Here is a 24,396-nt window from a genome sequence, read left to right as displayed (position 1 = left end):
ACCAGGGACCCGGGTTTGATTCCACCCTTGGGTAACTGTCTGTGTGGAATTTGTGTGGGTTTCTGCTGCGTTCTCCAGTATCCTCCCACAATTCAAAGAGTGCAGCATGAGTGGATTGGTCATGCTAAATTATCTGCAGTATCCAGGGGCATGTAAGTTAGTTGGATTAGCCATGCTAAATGCAGGGTAGAGGGATGGATTTGGCTGGGATGCTGTTCAGAGAGGCGGTGTGGACTTGTTGGGCCGATTGGCCTGTTTCCACACTGTAGGGATTCTATTATTCCTTTCTGTTACACCATCCTCTAGCCTCACATTCAACCAGTCTATTTTCATAATCCCGATTTCACTAGCGTGTGATAGTAGGATTAATCCTGAAATGACTACCTGTTATGTCATGTTATTAAATTTATTTCCTAGCTTCCTGTATTCTGTTTGTGGGACCTCATTCCTCTTTTTATCTGTGTCGCTCATACCAACATGAGGCACAATCTCTGGCTGTTCTCTGTCTCCCTTCAGAATGCCCCATGCAGTTGCCTTGGATCTGGCTGTTGCTACATTGTCCTGAGAAACTGTATTCCCAAGAAATATCAGAAAAGAAAATCTGGTAGAGAGACAGAGATATCCCCAGCGAACTCCTGCCTACTGCCTACTGCCTGCTGATTTAACTCTGCCTGGTGGTCACCTAATCCCTCTCTGCCTGTGCACTCGTTATATGCCATGTGATGATTACACTGTACATGTTATCCATGAAGATTTCAGTCTTGAAAATATTGCACAGAGACTGCAGCCACCACTCAGATCTGCAATATAGATCCCCTGTAGCTGAAACTAGAGGCACGTTGTACAAGAAGAGCATCCCACCTAATCATTACTTATCTTGTGACATGGTGGGGACGCAAGGGAAGCATCATTCCCAGACTAGAAATATAAAAAATGAGACTTGCTTTGATGGTAGAAGTTACCCTTATTTTGGAATTTTTGCTTGTGAGCAGTGTGAGGCTAGCTTACTGCAATGAATGTGTTGATAGTTGACAAGAACAATAGATAAAAAATTTTACAGTCAAGCTCTATAAAACAGTCACACAGCTCCCTCTATAAAATAAACACAATCAGTTGGGTCTATTAGCTCACTGCCTTTGTACAAAAATCCTCTTTAGAACAAAGTCAGCCAGAATCTGATGGCCATCAGTCAGCATTTTAAAAATATTTCAAAAACATTATGATTTATATAAATGACAGATACACTGCTGCTGGGAGGAAGTGAGGAGGAAAAGTTCAAGGCCATATCATAAAATTGAAAAATTGCTTTAACTGCTGGATTTGACCATTTTTATGAATATTTTCCAGATTCATTCTGTATCCTCCTGTATTACAAACCTGACTTCACGTTTTCGTAACAGTAATAATGAGACATGCTGTGTAACTTTATCGTGCCAAAAATCCCTGTGACTGGGAGGGCAGCACACCAGCAATACAAGGGATAAAACAGTTATGATCAGTTCTCATTTGTCCAAAGGTCTTTTCTTTTTGTTGAAGTTGTACTGCAGTACGTGTCTGTTAATTTGTAGTAGCATGTAGTTTAGTCATAATCTGGAGAGATATTGGAACGACACACAAAATTTCTCTGATTGTAATGCATGTATTATACATTTTGGAATTCGCATCTAAAAGAAAATGTGGGCTCACTTTTTTTTACTTATTATAATTACTCTTGACTTTTAATAATAAGTATTTGTAAGTGATTTACTCATTTTAAACCACATTTTTAAAATTTTTCAGAGTGGTCCTGTTGAGTGTGCATTTATTAACAGACTCAAACCAGGCATTCTTAATTAAAACTAGAAAATGCAGGAGAAACTCAATAATTTGAACAGCATCTCTGGAAGTAGAAAGAAAGTTCAAGGTTCATTAGAACTCTATTGTCAAAATATTTCTTAGTCTTCTTAATGCAATTTAAAGGGAAACATACACGTTCACTTATGTTTCCTTTCTACATTATATTTTGGGCTGAACCTTACAGTTTTTTTTGCAAGTCACATCAAGTTTGTTTGAAGGATTCGCGCCACTCGGCTGTATGTGTTTCCTCTCCAAATCTTACTAAAATTGCCACATTAGTTGCTGTTTCCACCCCAATAGCACCCACTATATTTGATTTCTGTCTCTTCATATCTGCCTCCATTCCGGGAACAACTCACCACTTACTGGATATCCCAGAATTGACTGGCATTCCTGCCACAGTCACCATCTGTAAAAGGCTGTTGTGCACATTGACAAGTACTATCAATGCAATGCAGCCCTTCAGGGTTCCTACATTTGCTCTAGACTTGATAACAGAAGGAAATTGGTGTTGTGCTTTATGGGCAGGATCCTAGATGCTGTGCTGGACGGGATGGTCCTCTTCCCTAGAACCAGCATTTGAGGCAATGGCACCAGATCATATCACAGCACTGTAGGAAGATGGTCAATGGCCTTCTCCACTCCAATTGCGTAAATCTCCAATATCTCACACTGACTCTATCTCTGCACTCTAACTCACCTCCCACCAAGCTTCATGCTCTACTGGTCTCTCTATTGTCTGCAACATCTTCCACACTTTAAACACCCATCCCAACCTATGAGGCCACTAACTCTGCAAGTTATTTGCATTGCCTACTTGCTCGTAAGGGACACCTCCCCACTGATACCAACAATAATAACTATGCCACCCACTTTCATCTTCCATAATACCTGCCTCTCTCTTATTCCAGGAGCAAAACGGCCCACAGTATAGCAGAAAGAATCACCTGGTGTGTTGTTCTTCATTCAGCTCCACACACCTTGAGGAGCAGACCCTGATTCTAACTGCCCTGCGAATGGGAGTTTACTCTTGACTTAGGTTCTAAGTTTTATTTTGGCAGTTTGATTATGGTTGTCTGTCATTGAATGTATTCACACAAAGCTGCATTGTTACTTGAATAAAAGAGCACAAGTTTATGACAAAAAAACAAAGTTATTAATAACAATTTAAAGCAAAGAAAAATTTAATGTTTTTCTTAGCAATATCCTTCATTGACACTCAATCCTAATGAAGTACCATTCCTATCTTAACTCTTTGATTTATTATTTCACTGTCCAGGCTGCAAGAAGTTCTTTTTGATGATTTTATCCATTAATATATTTCTCTGAGAAAAGCAGACTTCAGCTACTTCACTGACATTTCTTAACTGAACTTAAGCAAAGCCTTGAATCGGAGATAGTAGGAACTGCAGATGCTGGAGAATCCGAGACAACCAGGTGCGGGGCTGGATGAACACAGCAGGCCAAGCAGCTTCAAAATCTCCCCTCCCCCTACCGCATCCCAAAACCAGTCCAGCTCGCCCCCGCCTCCCTAACCTGGTCTTCCTCCCACCTATACCCTCCTCCCACCTCAAGCCGCACCCCCATCTCCTACCGACTAACCTCATCCCGCCCCCTTGACCTGTCCGTCCTCCCTGGACTGACCTATCCCCTCCCTAACTCCCCACCTACACTCACCTTTACTGGCTCCATCCCCGCCTCTTTGACCTGTCTGTTTCCTCTCCACCTATCCTCTCCTTTATCCATCTTCTATCCGCCTCCCCCTCTCTCCCTATTTATTTCAGAACCCCCTTCCCCTCCCCCTTTTCTGATGAAGGGTCTAGGCCCGAAACGTCAGCCTTTCTGCTCCTATGATGCTGCTTGGCCTGCTGTGTTCATCCAGCCCTGCACCTTGTTGTCTCTAAGCAAAGCCTTGTCCACTTAAACTGTTCAAAGAGTTTTAAGATGGTTGCTTTCCAACTCTGAAGGCCCAGGCAACCAGGAAATAAACTGCCTTTCTTTTATGATCCCAACTGTTGGTGACATTGCACAACTCATGTTTCAGAATGTACGCCTGTTTGACAGACTGTTCAAAAACTCTTCTGGTTGGAAAGTCTAAAAACCAGGGGATACAATTCAAAATAAGGGGCATGCCACTTAGATCAGAAATGAGGAGTTTCTCTTTTAACAGGTGAAACTTTGGCAGCTCTACTACAGAGGGCTGTAGAAGTTCAGCCTTTGATTATGTTTAAGGTTCATATTGACAGATTTCTGATTATTAATGGCACTTAGAGTTATGGAAATGGGGTGGGTAAAGGTGTTTAATCAGCCATGACTGTATTAACTCAGGTGGCTGGTTCAATGGGTTGTATGGCCTATTCCTGTTCCTATGTTCTATAGTTTGAAGCTGTTCTTCTCAATTGGCTCCACCTGACTGCAGCACTAATCTTTCTCCCTATATATCAAATAAATCACTTTTATCAACACTTGCACAATTAACTCTCTAGTTAAAACAGAAAAGTTTTTAAAAAAGCACACAGATGCTGGAAATCAGAAACAAAAACAGAAATTGTTGGGCATACTCTGGTGGGATCTGTGTTCTAACACCCTAGTCAGTTTTTTTTTCCAATCAGTTAGCTTTTGTACTTTCTTGCAAATGTTTGAACTCACTGTTCAAAAGTCACATTCTGACCTTTAAAATAAATAAGTCATCTTCCTAGAACTAAAACCAAAAGCCAATGACCTTTATTTAAAATCCAAATTCCTAAAATGTAATATGTATAATTAACCTTTATTACAAAGGCACGAAGGCAATTTCCCAGAACAATACCAGAAATGAGAGACTTCAGTTATGTGGAAAATTTAGATGAGCTGAAATTACTCTCCTCACACCAGAGAAGGTTATGAGGAAATTTAATAGAGTTATTTAAAATTATGAAAGTTATGATCAACTAAATGAGGATAACTGTTTTCACTGGCAGGAGGGCCAGTAAGAAAAGGACTCAAATTTAATTGTGAAAAGTCAAAGCAACTAAAGGGGAGATGGAAGTGCTTTTCCATGCAGAAATTTATGGCCTGAAATGTAGTGCCACAAACAGTGGTGGAAGCATATTGAGCAGTAACTTTCAACGTGATGTGTACTTGAAAAGGAAAATTTTGCAGGGCTATGTAGAAAAAAGCAAAGGAGTAGACCTAATTGGATAGCTCTTATAAAGTGCAGGCACTGTGGGTTTCTTGTGAGCTGTACAATTCAGAAAATTGATGACAATAATCAATATCCTTCTAGGCTGAAGCAGAAGATGAGACAAGAACAATCTTGATTGTGATTCCTGGCTGCTGTGCCCTGTTTTGGCGTGTTTTTTGATTAAATGAAATTTAGGAATCACATGCAACTGGATCAGGTAAAGTTTTTATTTTAATTAATTAATAAACTTAATCATCAAATAGCTTTGATTCACTACTTAAGAGCAAATGACTGCAGACACTGGAATCTGTACCGAAAACAAAAAATGCTAGAGATCACAGCAGGTCAGGCAGCATTGACGGAGAGAAAGCAAGCTAATGTTTTGAGACAACAAGGTGTAGAGGTGGATGAACACAGCAGGCCAAGCAGCATCAGAGGAGCAGGAAAGCTGATGTTTCGGGTCTAGACCCTTCTTCAGAAATGATTTCTGAAACAAGAATTCTTCATTTCTGAAGAAGGGTCTAGACCCAAAAAGTCAGCTTTCCTGCTCCTCTGATGCTGCTTGGCCTGCTGTGTTCATCCACCTCTACACCTTGTTGTCTCAGATTCTCCAGCATTGGCAGTTCCTACTGTCTCTAATGTTTTGAGTCTAGGTGACCCTTCATGAGAGCTGACGTGAAGTGTGGAGGGTAATGGTTCTCCCCAACACCTCCCACTGACTATTGCATAAATTCTGCTCCCTCCTTACTTCACATCAGCTCTGATGAAGAGTCATCTAGACTTGAAATATTAGCTTGCTTTCTCTCCATGGATTTAGCCTGATCCCTTGTGATCTGCAGCATTTGTTGTTGAATACACTATTGCTCATTTTGGGCTCATGTCAAGATAACCTTATGCTGCTATATTTGAATCAGAGATAGTAGGAACTGCAGATGCTGGAGAATCCGAGACATCTGGTTGATTCCCAGAAAATCCCAATAACCCTCCTAGTGGCCCCATTCTTTCTTTTGCACTGTTCCTGATATCAATGTAAAGAGGGGCTGATGTCCAGTACTGTTGATTCCTTTTACAATATACATATGATATTTCTTTGCAAAGTTTCTCAGTAAGATTTGCAATGCCACACCAATTGTCTATTAAATTTGTGCATGTGGTGTAAATTATATTGAAAACTCCTGAAAAACACCATTAGTACCTGATACATTTTGTAATTAAAATTACTTTCCAATATTAAAATGTGTGATATAAAATAGCAACTATTTTGTAATAGAGCTTTTATACAGTGCAGTTTACTTACCTTCTCAAGTGTAACAGTTGCATAGAAGTCTTAATTTGCCAGCTATATGCATGCAATAGCTTTGCCCTCAGCATCATCTGTTTAGTAGGTTTTCATTCCCAAGTAATATTGAAAAACAAGAATACTTTTAGAAAGATTTACTGAGGTTAGACTTATACTGAATATTTCCCAGTTTTTTTAAAGAGGGATTGTGTATGTGTGCGAAAGAGAAATCTCAGTGATAACAACATCAGCAAATAAATTGTATATTTTCAGCAGCTTTGATAGAATGAAATGTCCCAAGGTACTTCATTATAAAGCAAAATGTGACATTGAAAGCCATGTAAGGAGTCATTGAAACAGATAACCAAAACACTTGGACAATAAGTATAAATTTTAAGAGGTATACTGAAGGAAGAAAAAGAGCTAGAGAGACAGAGAGCTTTTTGAGCCTAGGCAACATAAAGCAACATCAAGCACACTAATTGGAGAGCAATTATAATTGATAATGCTTATGAGGCCTGAATTTGTTGGAGGCCGATCTGTTGGGAGAGTTATGGGGCTGAGGGAGATTATAGATGTAGAGTACAAAGCCACAGAAAGTTTTGAAAACAAAGATAAAAGTTTTAAAATTAAAATGTTGCTGAACCAGGAACCAATGTTAGTCAACAAACAAAACAGAGATTGTGATTTCTTTGGAACTAAGGTCCTTAATTAAGATTTAAAAATACATTTGTTTTTGTTTTTCTAATATTTAACTATTAATATAAGGTTGTTAAATGTTTTGTTACCTGTTCTATCAACTTAAGAAAATGAATTAAAGTGAAAAAGGTACCCATTGGAGGTTGAAAGAGGTGATACTGAAGGAGAAACAGATTGCAGTAGGAAGAAGGGAATTTTCTTTATTTCTCGTGCCTTCCATTTTCAAAACAAGACAACAGTTGAATTTTCAAGCAAATTGTTTACTTCTTTTGTGACAGTTAGTGAAGTTCAGTGCTACGTGAATGTACCTCTGAGATCAAGATTCTACTTTCTAAACACTGAGTGACAGAGAGAAATACATGAAGAGGGAGTCAGGCAGGGCTTATTTCATAACATTCTCAGAAGACTATGAAGTATATGTTTTAGTGCCTAGTTCTAGCTGCCTTGATGATGTGCTTATGGATTTTCTCCTTAAGCCTTGCAGATATTGTGCTGACCATGCTTGAAACTGGCATGAATCAAAGAATACCAGAATGCTGGAGAGCAACTAAGGTGTAATAGGGTTCATGTAAATCATAATGATATAACTAATCACTTCATCTAGGATAAGCATGGAAGTGGTCTTGGACACTACATTAGGGAGCTATATTTGAAACTTACACATATGAGTGTAAATAAGAGAGCCACTAACGTCATCAAGATATCTGCAAATGCCAAGAGAAAGGATAATGATTGTTTAATTTTAAAAGGGACAATATTTGGTAATATTCTTGAAAAATAGACTTCAATTTATGAGCTAAGATTTCAGGAAGTTCAATCTGGATGCAGGCATTATGCAAGTGACAGATTCTCCATCCTCAGTCAACTGGATATGCGGAAAGAGCAGTCAGCTTGGGGTACATGTGCTATAATGAAATACACGTAAGTCATGATAATGTAACTGACTCAATCACTCAGATATTACAGGCCCAGAATGAGCAAGTGAAGAGAGAGCTCATAGACATAACTCTAGAGAGCTTCATTAAAGAACCTGTTAGGTGCAGATATATTTAAGAGGCTATTACAGTGTGTGAGAGGTTGAAGAACCTTGCTCAGAGATAGGAAGTAAGCAGCCTCAGGGATTGTGTTTATGCAAACAACCCAAGATACTCCAGGCTGGGGTTAAAATTGCTTCAGAGATAGTAGGAACTGCAGATGCTGGAGAATCTGAGATAACAAGGTGTAGAGCTGGATGAACACAGCAGGCCAAGCAGCATCAGAGGACCAGGCTGGTATCTTAATGTGCAGGTAGCAGTTCTGGTTTAAAGCACAAGATAGTGTAGCAACAATGAACAGGCAGAAATACATATTCAATAGATATATCTGACCAGGAGCCAACAAAGGTTAACACATATGTAATGGATGAACAGGACTTCATATAATTCAAGACATGGGCATTAGTGCTTTAAATATGCTCAAGTTTATTATTACCATAATATTAATTCAATGATATTGTGATATATATTATGTCCTATCCTCCCATTATCCAACCATATGAATACTAAATGAAAAAAGGTCTAAGATAACTCTCATTTATAAACACTTCATACAGAAAAATTTCCATTCACGAAAACTATTCAAGTATTTAAATACCCTCTCGTGGTTGATCTCTTGTTAAACAAATAATAGTATTTTCTCTAATCACATCAAAGACAGTTCGTTCTTTAATATCCTCTTAAAACTGTCAATCAAAATTGAAACTCACCTCCCTTGCTGGGATCAGTTGTTTCAGGGTTTTCAAAACTCAGCTAACCATTGATAATGAGCTCAACTCTAAAAACAACCCTTTGGAAACATCAGCAATGAAATCTATCAAAACTATTGGGACAAATAGCTGATATGTTTTAGATAAGATGCGTTAAGTAGCTTGTTAATCAATGTATTCCAGTAGCAGGTGATAAAGGTTTGAATAACTTTGGATCATGACAATTAACAGATCTTATCTGCCCTTCAAAAGTTAATCCTTCTCCATAAATTTGTAATTCTTATGCTATGGTTAAAGCAGCGTGGAACAATTAAAATGGGTCTGTTTCAACTCAGCAGAACCCTGAAAGTTACAGGTCAGGTAGTTAAGGTGTCAGGAAGACATATGGAATATGTTCATTTACTGACTGTGGCCTATAGTATGAGAGCAGGGGATGGTAGCATAGTGCTAATATTACTGGGCAAGAATTCCAGAAACATGAGGTCACATTGCATGGTGGCAGGGAATTTTAAAGTTAATTACTTAATATAAATGGAATTAAAATGTTAGTCTAAGTATAGAATCATAGAGTCATACAGTAATACAGTTGGTGAACAGACCCTTTGATACAACTCATCCATGCCTACCCAGATATCCTAAACTAATCTAATCCCATTTGCCAGCATTTAGCTCATATACCTCTAAACCCTTCCTATTCATGTACCCATTCAGATGCTGTTTAAACATCATAATTGTACCTGCCTCCATCACTTCCTCCGGCAGCTCGTTCCATACACACACCACACTCTGCATGAAAATGTTACCCCTCACATCCCTTTTAAATCTTTCCCCTCTCACCTTAAACTTATGCCCTCTAGTTTTGGACTCTATTACCCCAGGAAAAAGACCTTGGCTATTCACCTTATCCATGCCCATTTTGATTTTATAAACTTCTATGAGGTCACCCGTCAGCATGCGATGCTCCAGAGGAAAATGTCCCAGTCTATTCAGCCTCTCCCAATAGCTCAAGCCCTCCAATCCTGGCAATGTCCTTGTAAATCTTTTGTGAACCCTTTCAAGTTGAACAACATTTCTCCTATAGCAGGGAGACCAGAACTGAATGCTGTATTCTAAAAGTGGCCTCACCAATATCCTATACAGCCACAACATCACATTTCAACTCCTATACTCAATGCACTGACCAATGAAGGTAAGTGTACCAAATACTTTCTTCACCACCCTTCACTACCTGCAACTCTACTTTCAAGAAACTATGCACCTGCAGTCCCCACTGTCTTTGTTTTTCAACACCCCCCAGGGCTCCACCATTAGGAGAATCCGAAGAGATTCTACAAACACATTCAGGGAAAAAGGGGAACTGGGGAGAGTCAGAGATCCTTGAAGATCAATAAGGTCATCTATATGTGGAACCACATGAGATTGGTAAGATACTAAACAAGTGTTTCACGTCAGTATTTACTGTAGAGAATAACACGGAAGCTAGAGAATTTTGTGAAATAAATACTAGTGTCTTCAAAGTGTCCATTTTACAGAAGAGTAGCCGCTGGATGTCTTAAAATATATAAAGGTGGATAAATCCCCAGGACCTGATCAGGTGTATCCTAGAACTTTTTGGGAAGCTAGTGTAAAGATTTGGGCCCCTTGCTGAGACATTTGCATCATCAATAGCCATGGGTGAAATGCCATAAGTCTGCAGGTTTGCTAATGTGGTGCCATTATTTAAGAAAGGTGGTAAGGAAAAGCCAGAGAGCTATAGACCAATGAGCGTGACGTCAGTGGTGGGTAACTTGTTGGACAGAATTCTGAGGGACAGGATTTATATGCTTTTGGAAAGGCAAGGACTGTTTGGGAATAGTCAACATGGCTTTCGTGCGTGGAAAATCATATCTCACTGACTTTATTGAGTTCTTTGAAGAAGTGACAAAGAAGAATGATAAAGGCATAGTTGTAGACATTCTCTATATGGACTTCTGCATGGTAAACTGGTTAGCAAGATCAGATTCCATGGAATCAAGGGGAGCTAGCCAATTAGATACAAAATTAGCTTGAAGGTAGGACACAGAGGGTGGTGGTGGAGGCTTGTCTTTTGGACTGGAGGCCTATGACCAGTGGTGTGCTGCAAGGATCAGTGCTGGGTCCGCTGCTTTTTGTCATTTGTATAAATTATTTGGATGTCAATATAGGAAACATGGTTAGTAAATTTGCAGATGACATCAAGATAGGTGGTGTAGTGGACAGTGAAGGAGGTTAGCTCAGAGTACAATGGGACAGTGATCAGATGGGTCAATGAGCCGAGGAGTGGCAGATGAAGTTTAATTTAGATAAATATGAGGTGTTGCATTTTAGTAAGGCAAATCAGGGCAGGACTTATACAGTTAATTAATTATGGTTATGAAACTTCTGAATTGTCATAAAAATCCATCTTGTGCTAGATGAACACAAGAGAAAGTTCTGCCATCTTTACGTCATATGGCCCTTCAGAATCACAGCAGTTTAATTGACTTTTAAGTGCCTATCAAAATGGCCTAGCAAGATAGTTTTAACAACTTATTATAGAAAAAAAAAGTTGATTAAGAGTAAAATTGGACAGGCACCCAGTCAACTCCTTGACATCAGAAACAACAAAATTACACCTTGTAAAATGCTTCTCACTAATATCTGGATGATAATAGCTGCTCTGATCAAAACATCACTGTGCATTAGGAAAGGGCCTATAGCTTCCTCACGTTACCCTGGAAGAGGAAACAGCTTCAAAGGTTTCAGCGACAGGTGAGGCTAGCTGTCATTCATTGCTACGTTGCAATAAACATTGAAGTGATTTTCTCCAGTAACAGGATGTAGCTGTCAACTCATACAGACATTTTATTGATCATATACCTGTGCAGTAGTTAGCTGTAGTAAATGTATGTTGGATTCTTTAATACCACAATATTCACGCGTCATTTCTTTTATGTTATGGGGGATCACATTAACATTGCCGCATAAGGTAAAACAGCCTACTGGAATCAAACATCAATTCCTGAAAGTGCTGGAGAAACTCAGTAAGACTGGCAGCATCTGTAGAGAGAGTAACACAGTTAGCTTTTCGAGTCCAGTGATCCTTTGTTGGAACATACTGACAAAGAGTCACTGGACTTGAAGCATGATATCTGTTTCTCTCTTCACAGATGCTGACACACCCATTGAGTTATTCCAGTACTTTTTGATTTCATTTCAGATTTCCAGAACCTGCAGTTCTTCGTTTTATTCAAATCAATTTCTCCCTGAGGGAATTTCGGCCAACAGGTTTGGTTTAGTATTGAACTAGATTGTAATTGGAACCAGTGCAAAGAAAGTTTATTTTAAACTATTTTATTGTTAGCAATTTGTCAATTAACCCATCTATATATTGCTAAGATTAAAAATGTAGCAAGCATTTGGAGTCTAGAGACAGCAGAATAGCTCACTATTGCTGAATCAGACTAGGTACTGATCTCAACCTTGAACATGCAGACATATACTCAAATATTTGGACAGAAAGTGCTGAGATCGTGCACTAATGTGGAAAACAGACTTTCACATGAATGGAGGATTAAATTCTGATCTTTTCCGTTCAGATTCTAATCCTTTTATGGCATTCAGAGATTGTTTTTATTTTTGTTATCTTGAACCAAAATGCCCTGTCACTGGCAAAAGCAAATGTTCCTTTGGAAATAAATTTTAATAAGAAACTTTGGCATCCAATACAGACAAGGAATTCAAATTCTACCTTTTTTCACAAAGGGTTTTCGGTCTGTAATTTGTTGTTGTTTTCATTTTCATTTCTTCCAATTTGAACCTGAGCTGCAGCAGAGATCGTGGAAGTACAGTGACACTTGGTGTTGTTTGAATTTAAGTGGCAATAGCTTGGAACTGCGAGAAAACAAGGGCAGCAAATTGGAATATGTGAATTGCAAAAGAAGCAAGGAGCAGCAAAGTCCCTGCATTAAGTAATGAGAGAGAACATGGTGGATGAATACTGGACACGTCCATAGCGTGATTTTTCTGGTATGCACATAAACTTGAATGTAAGTTCATGATTATCAAGTTACCAGATCTTTACCAGCATATAAAATGTAAAAAGTATTTTCTGAAACTGTTAACATAAAAGCTAAATAAATAAAACAATACTTGTGAAGTTAGAACTTAACATGCGCTAAGTGAACTTTTGATGTAATGTATGGCATCAGGATCAAAATATAATTGAGTCATCTGCATTTTTAATTACTAGTATTCCTCATGAATGGGATTCAGAAGGTTATCATAGATATCATAGAATCCCTACAGTGTGGAAACAGGCCATTCGGCCCAACAAGTCCTTGCCGCCCCTCCGAAGATCATCCCACTCTGACTCATTCTCCGACCTCTGATTTCCCCATGTCTAACCCACCTATCCTAAACATCCCTGGGCACTACAGGCAATTTAGCACAGCCAATCCACCTAGCTTGCACATCTTTGGACTGTGGGAGGAAACCCACGCAGACACAGGGAGAATGTGCAAACTCCACATAGACAGTTGCCCAAGGCTGGAATCAAACCCGGGTCCCTGGAGCTGTGAGGCAGCAGTGCTAACCACTGATTCACCGTGCCACCCTAAAGTAGAGACTGCCACGCCAGCCTCCAGTCAGAACGCAAAGTGGGCAACTCATGGCTAGAATCGACACACTTGGTCAGTATGGGGATAGAACCTATGACCTTGGCATTATTAGCACCACGCTCCAACCAGCTGAGCTAACCGACCGCCGCAGGTAGGAAATGTAAGTGGTGTATTATCTCTGCGGATATCCACTTGGTGGTCATAACCTCATCAGAAGTGTGGTCAAGCAACCACAGGCCCAAAATTGAACTTTATAAATAGACCCACAGCCAGAGAAAGTGGGCCCGACAAAAAAATTCGCCAAATTAAACAGCAGCCAGAAGCTATCGGTTACAGAGAATACTGGAAACCATGGTTAAAGAAGTCATAAATGTTCAGGGGGACCCAGTTACAACCAGCTAGAGGGCTGTGCGCTGGAAAAGTTTTGATCAGACTCTCTGGTACCTTGACTTCCAGCCAGTGCTTGAGGGCATGTAATTTACACCTCCCTAGCATGACAACAGTAAAGGGTTTTGGTGCAATGCCATTGGATGCTTTGAACTCATTGGCCCCATTGGCCAAAGGCCACAGAACATTGTAGAGCGCAGGGGATAAGAACACATACTTGTAAATCACCCCCTGAGCAAAGGCTCGCAGCAAGACTCATGGCAGAAGCTCATGCAGCAACCTGAGAAGGCCCAGGAGAAGATCTGCCCCGACCTGTGAGGCCCACCTCATTGGAAGACAGCCAGACCTACATTGGAGAGGAAGGAGATGCCAACAGCCCAGCTCAAACACATAGAACATTTTGGGTAATATCCTTTCTCAGACAGATAGAGCTAGATGGAGAGTAAATATTGTGGGAATTTGGGAAATGCTCATATAGTGTTTTAATAAGAAATATTTTATTAATAAAATCAAGTTGACCAGCAAACTGAATTCTGTGTCCTTTTGTCTGCCTCATAGACAAGAGCACTTGGGTAAAGTGTTTTTAAATATATAAACTGGTCCAAGTGTCCAAAGCATAGAAAAAAGAACTGAATTACTAAGGCAATTAGGTTTCTGCCAAAGTTGCAGTAGGTGACCAAAAAAATCTGCAAGGAAATGCCGGGCTGTGCAGTTAATCTAATGTTTTCTGAATACAGATTCACGTTTTCAACATAATTGATCAGCAATTCATCGGATAATGGTAATGATTTATTGACATCTAAATTAGAGAAAGAAAAATGAATATTCTCATGCAATTTCAACAAGCTGTTTTAAAATGAATTCCTGGTATTTGGCAAAGCTAACACTTTTGCCCATACTGGTTGTTTTGGGAACAGCAGAATGGCTTGCTGTACTAAATCAAAAGCAGTTCCCAGTCAACTATGGTGTGGGGTTGAAAGAGTGCACCAAATTTTCCCAGTGGTTGAGTACTATGGACAATGGAGAGCAAGCTGGGAAAATACAGTGAGAATGAAAAACATCAGATTCCCAAACTCAAGAGGAATATTTCCAATTTTACTCTTAAATTTTAAATGGTGAGTTCTGGATCTCAGTTGGGAATGGTAACTATCTTATTTTTGTGTATTTGCATTGCATTATTTGCCATTCTTGCTTCATTTCTATGCAGCTCCCTATTCTCATCGTCTTCCCTTAGAAACTACATTGTGCCAATTCCTGAGTAGCTTCTGGTTGCTTTGCTGGTCCTTCATCCAGCTTCACACAATTGGGCATTGTTCAAATACCATCCTCGTCAAATTGTCATGACTGCCTTTGGAACAAGTCACACGCCAGTTCAGCTCTTCAGATCTTCACCTTGGAGCTCACAGCCACTTATACGTTGCACACTTTTGCTCAGTCTCATTGCATGCAAGGACACCCATGCATCTCATCCATCTACATAAGATGAACCTTATGCCTCTTAACTTACCTTTTTAGTGCTCACTCACTTTGTGTTGATGTCAAGTGCTAACCTCTTGTACTAGTACTGCTTTGTAGTGCAAAGAATCTTAGCCCTAACTTACAGGCTGCCAGGTTCTCTGGTTTTCAGTGATGTTTCTCACAGAGGGTAGTGCAGGCAGCTTTGCACTGTAATGAGCACTGAACAGTAAAGGTGGTGAACATGTTGCTGAATGGCATTTGTGTCAACGTCACATCTGTAGCAAATGCCAGGAGCTTATGCAGTAAACTCACTGCATGTGCCTCAACCAAATGACTATGTCTGAAAACCAAAGGGGATCACACCTTGATGGAGTCAAAGGGCATTACTATCAGTCAGCAGATGCTGCCACTCAGGCAGGAACTCATCTGATCTCAGTCCAATGGTTTGCTAATGTCAAACAGAGGCTTAGTCCAATCAGAATTCAGGGATAAGGGTAATTGAAGTCCAGGAATTAGGCTATGATCAGTCCTGGAGGTTTCGTATAAGCAGTGCTAGGATTTTAGATAGGTCAGTTGGGATTCTGTGGAGACATCAGACTGATAGCTGAGCCAGTTAAGCCTGTCCTCCTAAATCAATCCAAGGTGCAGGACATGGTTGGGCCTGGAGGATTGGCAGTTCAATAGTGGGGGCTCACCAGGGGCAAGTGGTATGCACAAATCTGGGTTTGGGACTCACTGGAGTCCTACTGAGGGAATGATGATAGCGAAACTAAGCGATTCCAGTAGGAAGGTAGGATCTCATACACCACTGGATGGGACAGGAGGTTATATAGAGGGAAGGCAATGACCTAGTGATATTATCGCTGGACTGTTAATCGAGGGAGTAATGTCCTGGGGGACCTGGGTTCGAATCCTATCATGGCAGATGGTGGAATTTGGATTCAATAAATATCTGGAATTAAGAGTCTAATGATGACCGTGAATCCATTGCTGATTGTTGAAAAAACCCATCTGGTTCACTAATGTCTTTTCGGGAAGGAAACTGTCCTCCTTACCTGATCAGGCCTACATGTGACTCCAGACCCACAGCAATGTGGTTTACTCTTAACTGCCCTGTGAGCAATTAGGGATGGGCAATAAATGCTGGCCTAGCCAGTAACACCCTCATCCCGCGAATGAATAAAGAAAAAAAAATCTATGATCTACTATCACTTTAACTGCAATATAAAGAGAATGTTTGGTCAACAGTGACATGGAAATTTGCAAGGCATGGGTGCAGGGGATAAATGAGAGGCATAGATAAGGTGGATAGCCAACAGCTGCTCCCCATGATGGGGGGATTTAAAACTAGGCAGCACAAGTTTAAGGTGAGAGGGGAGAGATACAAAAGGGACCAGAGGGGCAATTTTGTTTCACACAGAGGGTGATAAGTGTCTGGAACGGGCTACCAGAGGTACTTGTGGAAGTGAGTACAATTTCATTATTTAAGAAACATTTAGATGGGTGCATGGATGGTATAGGTATGGAGGAATATGGACCCAATATAGGCAAATGGGACTAGTTTAATTGTGAAAACTAGGTGGCATGGGCAGGTTAGGTCGAAGGGCCTGTTTCCATGCTGTAGAACTCTATGACTCCTAATTGGGAACATCAGTAGTAAGATAAAGAGTCTGAGTGGAAATTAGGGAATGCTGGAATATCATTTGAGATACAGAAATCACAGCACAAAAGTTATCATGAAGGATGGAGGAAGATTCGTCATTAGTTTCAGGCAGGACTCACTCATGGGACATGAAGCTGAAACCTCACCACCTTCATACTAAACTCAACTGTGCAATAAAGAGACAAAATAGCTGTTACCTCATGCAGTTAGTGTTTTTCTATTCATGGACGGAGCACAATGATTTTAACATCATCCATCCAATAATTCTATAATGCCACCCATCTGCCATCAAATTGGATTCTATGGAAAGGTCATTCATTTAGCAATCATGAACATTTCAATATATGACCTCAAACAATGACAACCATGACCTATTTTGCATCAGTTCATCTCCTGTCACTTCAGAATCACAAAGTTTTGCAGCCACAAACTTTAAAGTCATATCTTGCTTTGCAATTTCTGCATCCCTTTTCTTACCTGACACTAAAACAGAAACTGAGTATGATTACACTGCTTAGGTGCAGTAATAGTGCTCATGCTGAGGTAGGAGAGGTGCTGAGTTGTCGTGAGTGTGCGAGCCAGAGGTGCAGAGAGCAGGATAGGCTAATAGTCTACGAGGGTGAGGTAGGTAAGAGCCTTTGAGTGTTATGCTGCATGTAATAGTGAGTTATGATTAATGAGCCATGGCATGAGGGTGGGCAGGGGCAGAGTTACAGTGAGTGGTGATAGCCCCGTGAGTGTGAGATTCAGAGAGAAAATAGTGGCACTTCCCTCTTTAGTGTGTAAAAGATTATTAACACAAGACGCTGCATTGAACCGAGTTACTCTCTCCAACCAGGCTGGTTATATCTGTTGGTGTGGCCTCCGTTAGTAGTCTTAGGAAAGAGCTATGCTCAATCCTTCAACCGTTCAGCCCACTAGGACCTCCAATTCTCAACCACAGAAACAGTGTGTTAACTTCCCTTTCTGCGTCATTTGCTGAGCTTGAAGAGTACAGGGCCCCATTGTAATGGGCAGTCTCAGCATGCAGCAACTTGAAGAGTCTGGAGCTGGGGTTTAAATACGGTGCCAGTGGCGACCACTTTGAAAGTCACAAAATCCCGGCAGCAGTGAATCCTGCCAGATGCTGAAGAGGTTGGTTGCATCTTTAATAAGCTGAAGATCAGATGATTGCATGAGAAAGGTCGACACATATGCAATGCCAGACCACATGTCATGAACCTCCCTGAAAAGAATACTCTGCTAAAAATGGGCATGTCTGGCCCAGTGTGTTAGCCAGACCAGTAAAGGACTTGAGCTTTGGTTTCTTAAATACACTGGTGAGCCAATTTGATTTTTATGCAATTCAATTGTTTCATGTTCATTTTTACTGACGCTGTTTTGTTTTTAAATAGAAGCACATCAATGATTCACCTGACTTAAATGTGTGAAGGAAACTGGTGAAATAAATGTTGGTGGTTTGAAAATTACAATTAGCTCCTTTGAATAATCAAGAGGCAGATATTGGATATCAAATAATTGATTTGACCACAAGTTAGATTCAATGAGGATTACCTCTTAAGGGATTTTGTACGGAATATTTCTGAACTTAATCAATCAGTCTACTGCTTCAGGATATTCTTAAGTTGGATACTAATAATGATGATTCTATCCTGCCAATTAGCAAAGAATGGGAGAAAATATTGGGTGAATGAATAAGTCCTGTTGGCAAACAGTATAAATTGAGTGCAGTGTATTCATGTTTGAACATTAATTGATTTTAAACATCAGCAAAGATTTTTGTAAATGTAGATCAATGGATATGAGTTTCCACTAGTTTACATCGATTCTTCTTTGTGCAATATTTTGTGCTCTTTAAAAAAATTGCATTAGAAGCTGTACACCTCAAAATTCTGACCCTTGGATGAAGGTAATTTTCCACTAATTGTGTCCATTTGTAGCCCTTCAAGGTTGCATAGTATAATACTGCTTTTTGGATGCAAGAATGTTAATGAACAATTTCAATCATTTTGTATAGAACATAGAACATAGAAGATTACAGCGCAGTACAGGCACTTCGGCCCTCGATGTTGCGCCGACTTGTGAAACCAATCTGAAGCCCATCTAACCTAAGCTATTCCATTATCATCCATATAACGGTGTTAAAGACATTTCTTTGTATTTAAATCAGGTTGCATAGGTATAATGGACTATGTGGTAATTAAAAATGTTTATTCTATATGATGCACCTATTTTCAACTGTAATCATAACCTTACAGCAGACTATTGTTCTTAAATATCAGTAACTGTGTTTAATGCAAAGGGGAATAAAAAGTTTTAAACTGCTGCTACTTTGTGCTACTTCATGAGACACTTTGCGCAGAAATTTGAACCACAACCTAAATTCAGAAAATTTTTCAGTGAAATTGGACAATTTTTAGTGCAATTCACACCTAGATTACTGAGTGCATCCAAAACTAAAACTGGACCGCTCCAATACACATCCTACATTACAAATGTTCCAAAATGAATCAGGCAGTGGGCAAGTTTGGGACTCTTAAGGGAGTGGCAAAGACACAGTGGCAGACTCTCAAATGCAATTCTTGGTGACTGAGAAGGAGGTTAAGTAGCATATTAAGGTCATGACAATATCAGACAAAATATCTAGAATTTAGGAAGGAGAAACAGCAGAGAGTAGAAGGAAACAGATATTAGATACTTTGGAAAATTGAAAGGTTCCTCAGAGCTTATGGAGAGGACACAAAACTGCAGCAAGTAAAAACAAAAACCCAGCCCACCCATATTTTCCTCATAGCTCAGACCCTCCAGTCGAAGCAACACTTTGTCAAAACTTGTTTGAGCCCTCTCTAGTGCAGTCTCATCCTTCCTATAATGTAGTGACCAAAACTGAATGTAGTACTCCAGATGTATCCTAACCAGTGTTTTAGTGAATAACCTCCTTGCTCTTGTATTCTGTGGCTTGCTTAATAAATGCAAGTATCCCATCTGCCTTCTTCACCATCTCATCTATTTGCCCTGCTACCTTCAGGAACCTGTGGATATTCACAGATCCCTCTGATCTTTGATACTGTCCAGGGTCCTACCATTCATGGTATAATGCCTTGCCTTACTAGCCCTGTCCATGCATAATCTCACAGTTTTCTGGGTTGAATTCCATACATTTAACCCTGATACATTTTTTGATAGAAACAAAAACTCCTACTTCTCACTGTCAGAGATAGTAGGAACTGCTGATGCTGGAGTCTGAGATAACAAGGTGTAGAGCTGGATGAGCTCAGCAGGCCAGGCAGCATCAGAGGAGCAGGAAAGCTGATGTTTCATGTCTGGACCCTTCTTCAGAAAATGGAGAAGGGTCCAGACCCGAAATGTCAGCTTTCCTGCTCCTCTGGTGCTGCCTGGCTTGCTGTGTTCATCCAGCTCTACACCTTGTTATCTTCTACTTCTCACTGTCACCCTGATTTCAGGAATGTGATGGATGCAAGTGTGCTATGGAAAATATTTCATTTTTTATTTCCTCGTCTGTAGTAGGGAATTGGCCTAACTCCAGAATTATATGACATTAGCATTCCCTTTGTGGTTTGTTTTGGGACCCTCACCATCTCTTCCACTTGCTCCTCCTGCCCCTTATTAGGAACTGAAGCACCATCACCTTTTCATTTCTGAAGAAAGGTCACTGAACTCGGAATACTAACTCTGTTTTTGTCTCTCCACAGATGCTGCCAAACCTGTTGAGTTTCTCCAGCACTTTGTTATGCATCTCTTGAATCAATCAGATTGAAGAATTCTTGCTGAGTAGTAAGTTAAAATATTGAATTCAATTTTCAGTTCAGTACGAAAAGCATACAGTCATAGAGTCATAAATTCACAGAGCATGGAAACAGACCATTTGGTCCAACTAGTCCACACTAACCATATTTTCAAACCAAACTAGTTAGACTTGCCTGTGCTTAGCCCATATCCCACAAACTTTTCCTATTCATGTATTTATCCAAAAGTCTTTTACATGTTGTAACTGTACTTGCATCCACCATTCCTCTGGCAGTTCACTTCACATGGAAACCACTGTGTGAAAAAGTTGCCCCTCATGTCCTTTTTAAAGCTTTCTCCTCCTCTTAAAAATATGCCCCTACTTTTAAACTCCCCCACTCTATGGAAAAGATCTTCGCTATTCAACTTACGTATGCCCCTCATGATTTTATAAACCTCTATAAGGTCACCCCTTAACCTCTTATGCTCCAGAACTGTATGCAGTACTCCAGAAGAGGCCTCACCAATATTCTGTACAACCTCAACTTGGTGTCCCATTTCCTGTACACAAAAGTACGAGCTATGAAGACAAGCATGCTAAATGCCTTCATAACCACCTTGTCTACCTGTGACACAAATGTCAAAGAACTATGTACCTGAATGCCTAGGTCTCTCTGTTCCAAAACATTACCCAAGGCCCTACTATTAATTGTATAAGTCCTGCCCTCGTTTGTTTTATCAAAATGCAATACCTCGAATTTATCTAAATTAAACTCCAACTGCCATTTCTCCGCCCAGTGGCCCAATTGATCAAGATCTTTTTGTAATTTTAGATAGCCTTCTTCACTGTCCACAATAACACTCATTTTGGTGTCATCTGCAAACATACTAACTATGTGTCCTATATTTTCAACCAAATTGTTTATATAAATGACAAACTAAAGTGGACCCAGTACCAATCCCTATTGAACACATAACAAAGAGAATGTTAGAAAAATGAGATTAAAGGAATCATAGTATCCCTACAATGCAGAAAGAGACCATTTGCTCCCATCAAGTCTGCACCCACCCTCCAAAGAGCATCCCCGCCCTATACTTGTAATCCCATATTTATCATGGCTGGGGAGGAAACCCCCACACAAACTGGAAAACATGTAAATTCCACATGGACAGTAACCCAAGGGCTAGAATCAAGCTCTGCTCCCTAGAACTATGAGGCAGCAGTTCTGACCACTGAGCCACCGTGCTACCCTTAAAAGAATGGATGAAAGAGAATGACAAAGTGAAAATAAGTAAATAAATGTATTTGTTTATTTATTTTAAATCTTGGTCATTAAATTTTGAAGGATGCACTCCTCACACACTTAAACCTTAATTCTGAGAGGCTGATTGGAAGATACATTGTCCAACTAATTCTGCCAAGGTTAGTAGATGCTTATTGCATAAATATAGTTTTTAAAAAGTGCTTGTGTAACTTCTGGAGCAGTAGGATGACTTGGACAGCAACTCCTAAGTTTCTGTGTTTAACTGCACATGTTGCTGGTGGTCTCTGCCCTGCTTACACTAAAACAATGATGAGCACCATTTATCGTACTGCTGGCTCCCCAGCAAAATCTGATCAAATGTAAAGTTGAAGTAAGTTCATGTGAGTTTTGTTTTTTCTCTGCCATGGTTATCTTCTGATACGGATTACGTTTGCTTCATTGGTGATGTAGAATCAGGGGCTTGGCTTACAGCAGCACTTCTTCAATGTTCTCACTTCTGTGAAAAGAAATGAATTTATAAGGACCATTTGTCAGCTGCATTTCAAGCTACACTACAAAAGGAAACCAAAACCTGTGATTAAATTTTAATGTGCAGGTAATTAGAACTCAGAAATGTGATGCATCTTTATCTGACCAATGAAGCTGTAATCTTTGTAAAGAAATAAAGTGCGTCTTCGAGTCTTCACCATGCTTCTATCTGTCCTGATGCTGTTAACCAACTGACTACACTAACAAAGCGAATAATTAATTAATTACCTGAAAAAGGTGTTTAAATGGTGTACAATATATTGGTGCTATTCTCATGCTTTTACAGATTTGGATGTGCTGTCCATAGCAACCTGTGGAGGACATTTGTGGTGCAATGGTTGTGTCCCTACCTTTGAACAAGGAGGCATGGATGCATGTCCCACCTCCTTCAGGATTGTGTCATAACATTCCTAATAACCGGCTGATTGGAAAATATCTTTAACAGATCATAGTTAAATAAATTGCTGGGTTAGTTGATAAAAAAGCACAAAAAATAGACACTTGATCTATTTAAATGTAACGTATCATTTAACGTGTATGAACATTCAGCTGAAAAAGCTTGTCTTCAGCCAGGACATCCATCTTTAATGTTTCAGCTCCCTAAATAGTAACCACACCATGATATCCTAATGATGACATTTCAGAAACATTGAAAGACAATGTGGCAAAATATTCATTTTGAGCATGGAAATCCAGGAGCAGGATCCACCTGGATACACCATCAGTGCTGTGTAGCCTCCATGAAGTGCTGTTGTTCTGTCCTGTTCTGAATTTGTATGTTCCGGTCTGTCATGGTGGGTAGTCTTGTTTCCAGTTTCAGAATAAGTGGCAAGCTGAAGTCATCATTTCTGATGAAGGGTCTAGGCCCGAAACGTCAGCCTTTCTGCTCCTATGCTGCTGCTTGGCCTGCTGTGTTCATCCAGCTCTGCACCTTGTTGTCTTGAAGTCATCAGGTACCTGCTCTGACTTCCATGCTGCGTTTTCTTAGTATCTAGATTGTTTGATATGTTAAGTAAGCCAGGAAGCAGAATATGAATGGGTTAAATTGGGCCATTAAGAAGGCATTTGACAAAGACAAAAGTAGACTCGCCCACTTTAAGGGCATTTAAATGGTCATTGGATAAACTTATGGATGATAATGGAATAGTTTAGGTTAGATGGGCTTCAGATTGGTTTCACAGGTCGGCGCAACATCGAGGGCTGAAGGGCCTGTACTGCGCTGTAATGTTCTATGTTCTATGTTCTTTGTTCTTAATTGACAACTCACCAATGTCTAGCAAGAAACTTGCCTCCCACTTGGCAGATTCTTACAAGTTGCAGAGATAGTAAGAACTGCAGATGCCGGAGTCAGAGAAAACAAACAGTGTGGAGCTGGAGGAGCACAGCTTCTGAAGAAGGGTCCCGACCCGGAACATCAACTTTCCTGCTCCTCTGATGCTGCCTGGCCTGTTGTGCTCTTAAAGTTGCAGTGTTTTTGACATTGTGCTGGACTTCTCACACAATTCTGCCACAAATCTAGCCATAAATCCCATGGGTCAGACCTCCGTAAGATTCCATTCTGAGTTTTTGTTCCAAATCAATGACCTTCCACACCTGAGGAGAAAGCAGAGTATCAGATTGTGCAGTCATTTAATCTACCAGTAGATTTGGTTTGATGGCAACTAGAAACTGTCAGATTGGGCACAAAAAGTACAATTAAGTAGAAGGAAAGAAATCTTAGAATAACACCTAGAGAAACAAAAAAGTGCAATGTTTTAAAGAACCTTTGAGCTAGAATTATTGAAGCCTGCAGACTGGACCTAATGGTGTCTGGAGATTGGGAAAATTGGGTGGGAATATGCAGCCTAGAGTTCTGATGTTGGGAAAATTGACCCCAATTAAATTGCAGGAATTCTGCCCATTGATGGTATAAGCTTGTTGATGAGCCACCTAAAGCCAATATTCCTGAGGCTATTGAATTTAGTGGTTCAGTGATTTAATGGGATTCAGATGAGGTGGGTTTCCTGCAACT

The sequence above is a fragment of the Rhincodon typus genome, chromosome 1 (assembly GCF_021869965.1).
Source record: "Rhincodon typus isolate 14 chromosome 1, sRhiTyp1.1, whole genome shotgun sequence".
NCBI classification, from domain to species: Eukaryota; Metazoa; Chordata; class Chondrichthyes; order Orectolobiformes; family Rhincodontidae; genus Rhincodon; species Rhincodon typus.
This window is presented reverse-complemented; position numbering follows the sequence as displayed.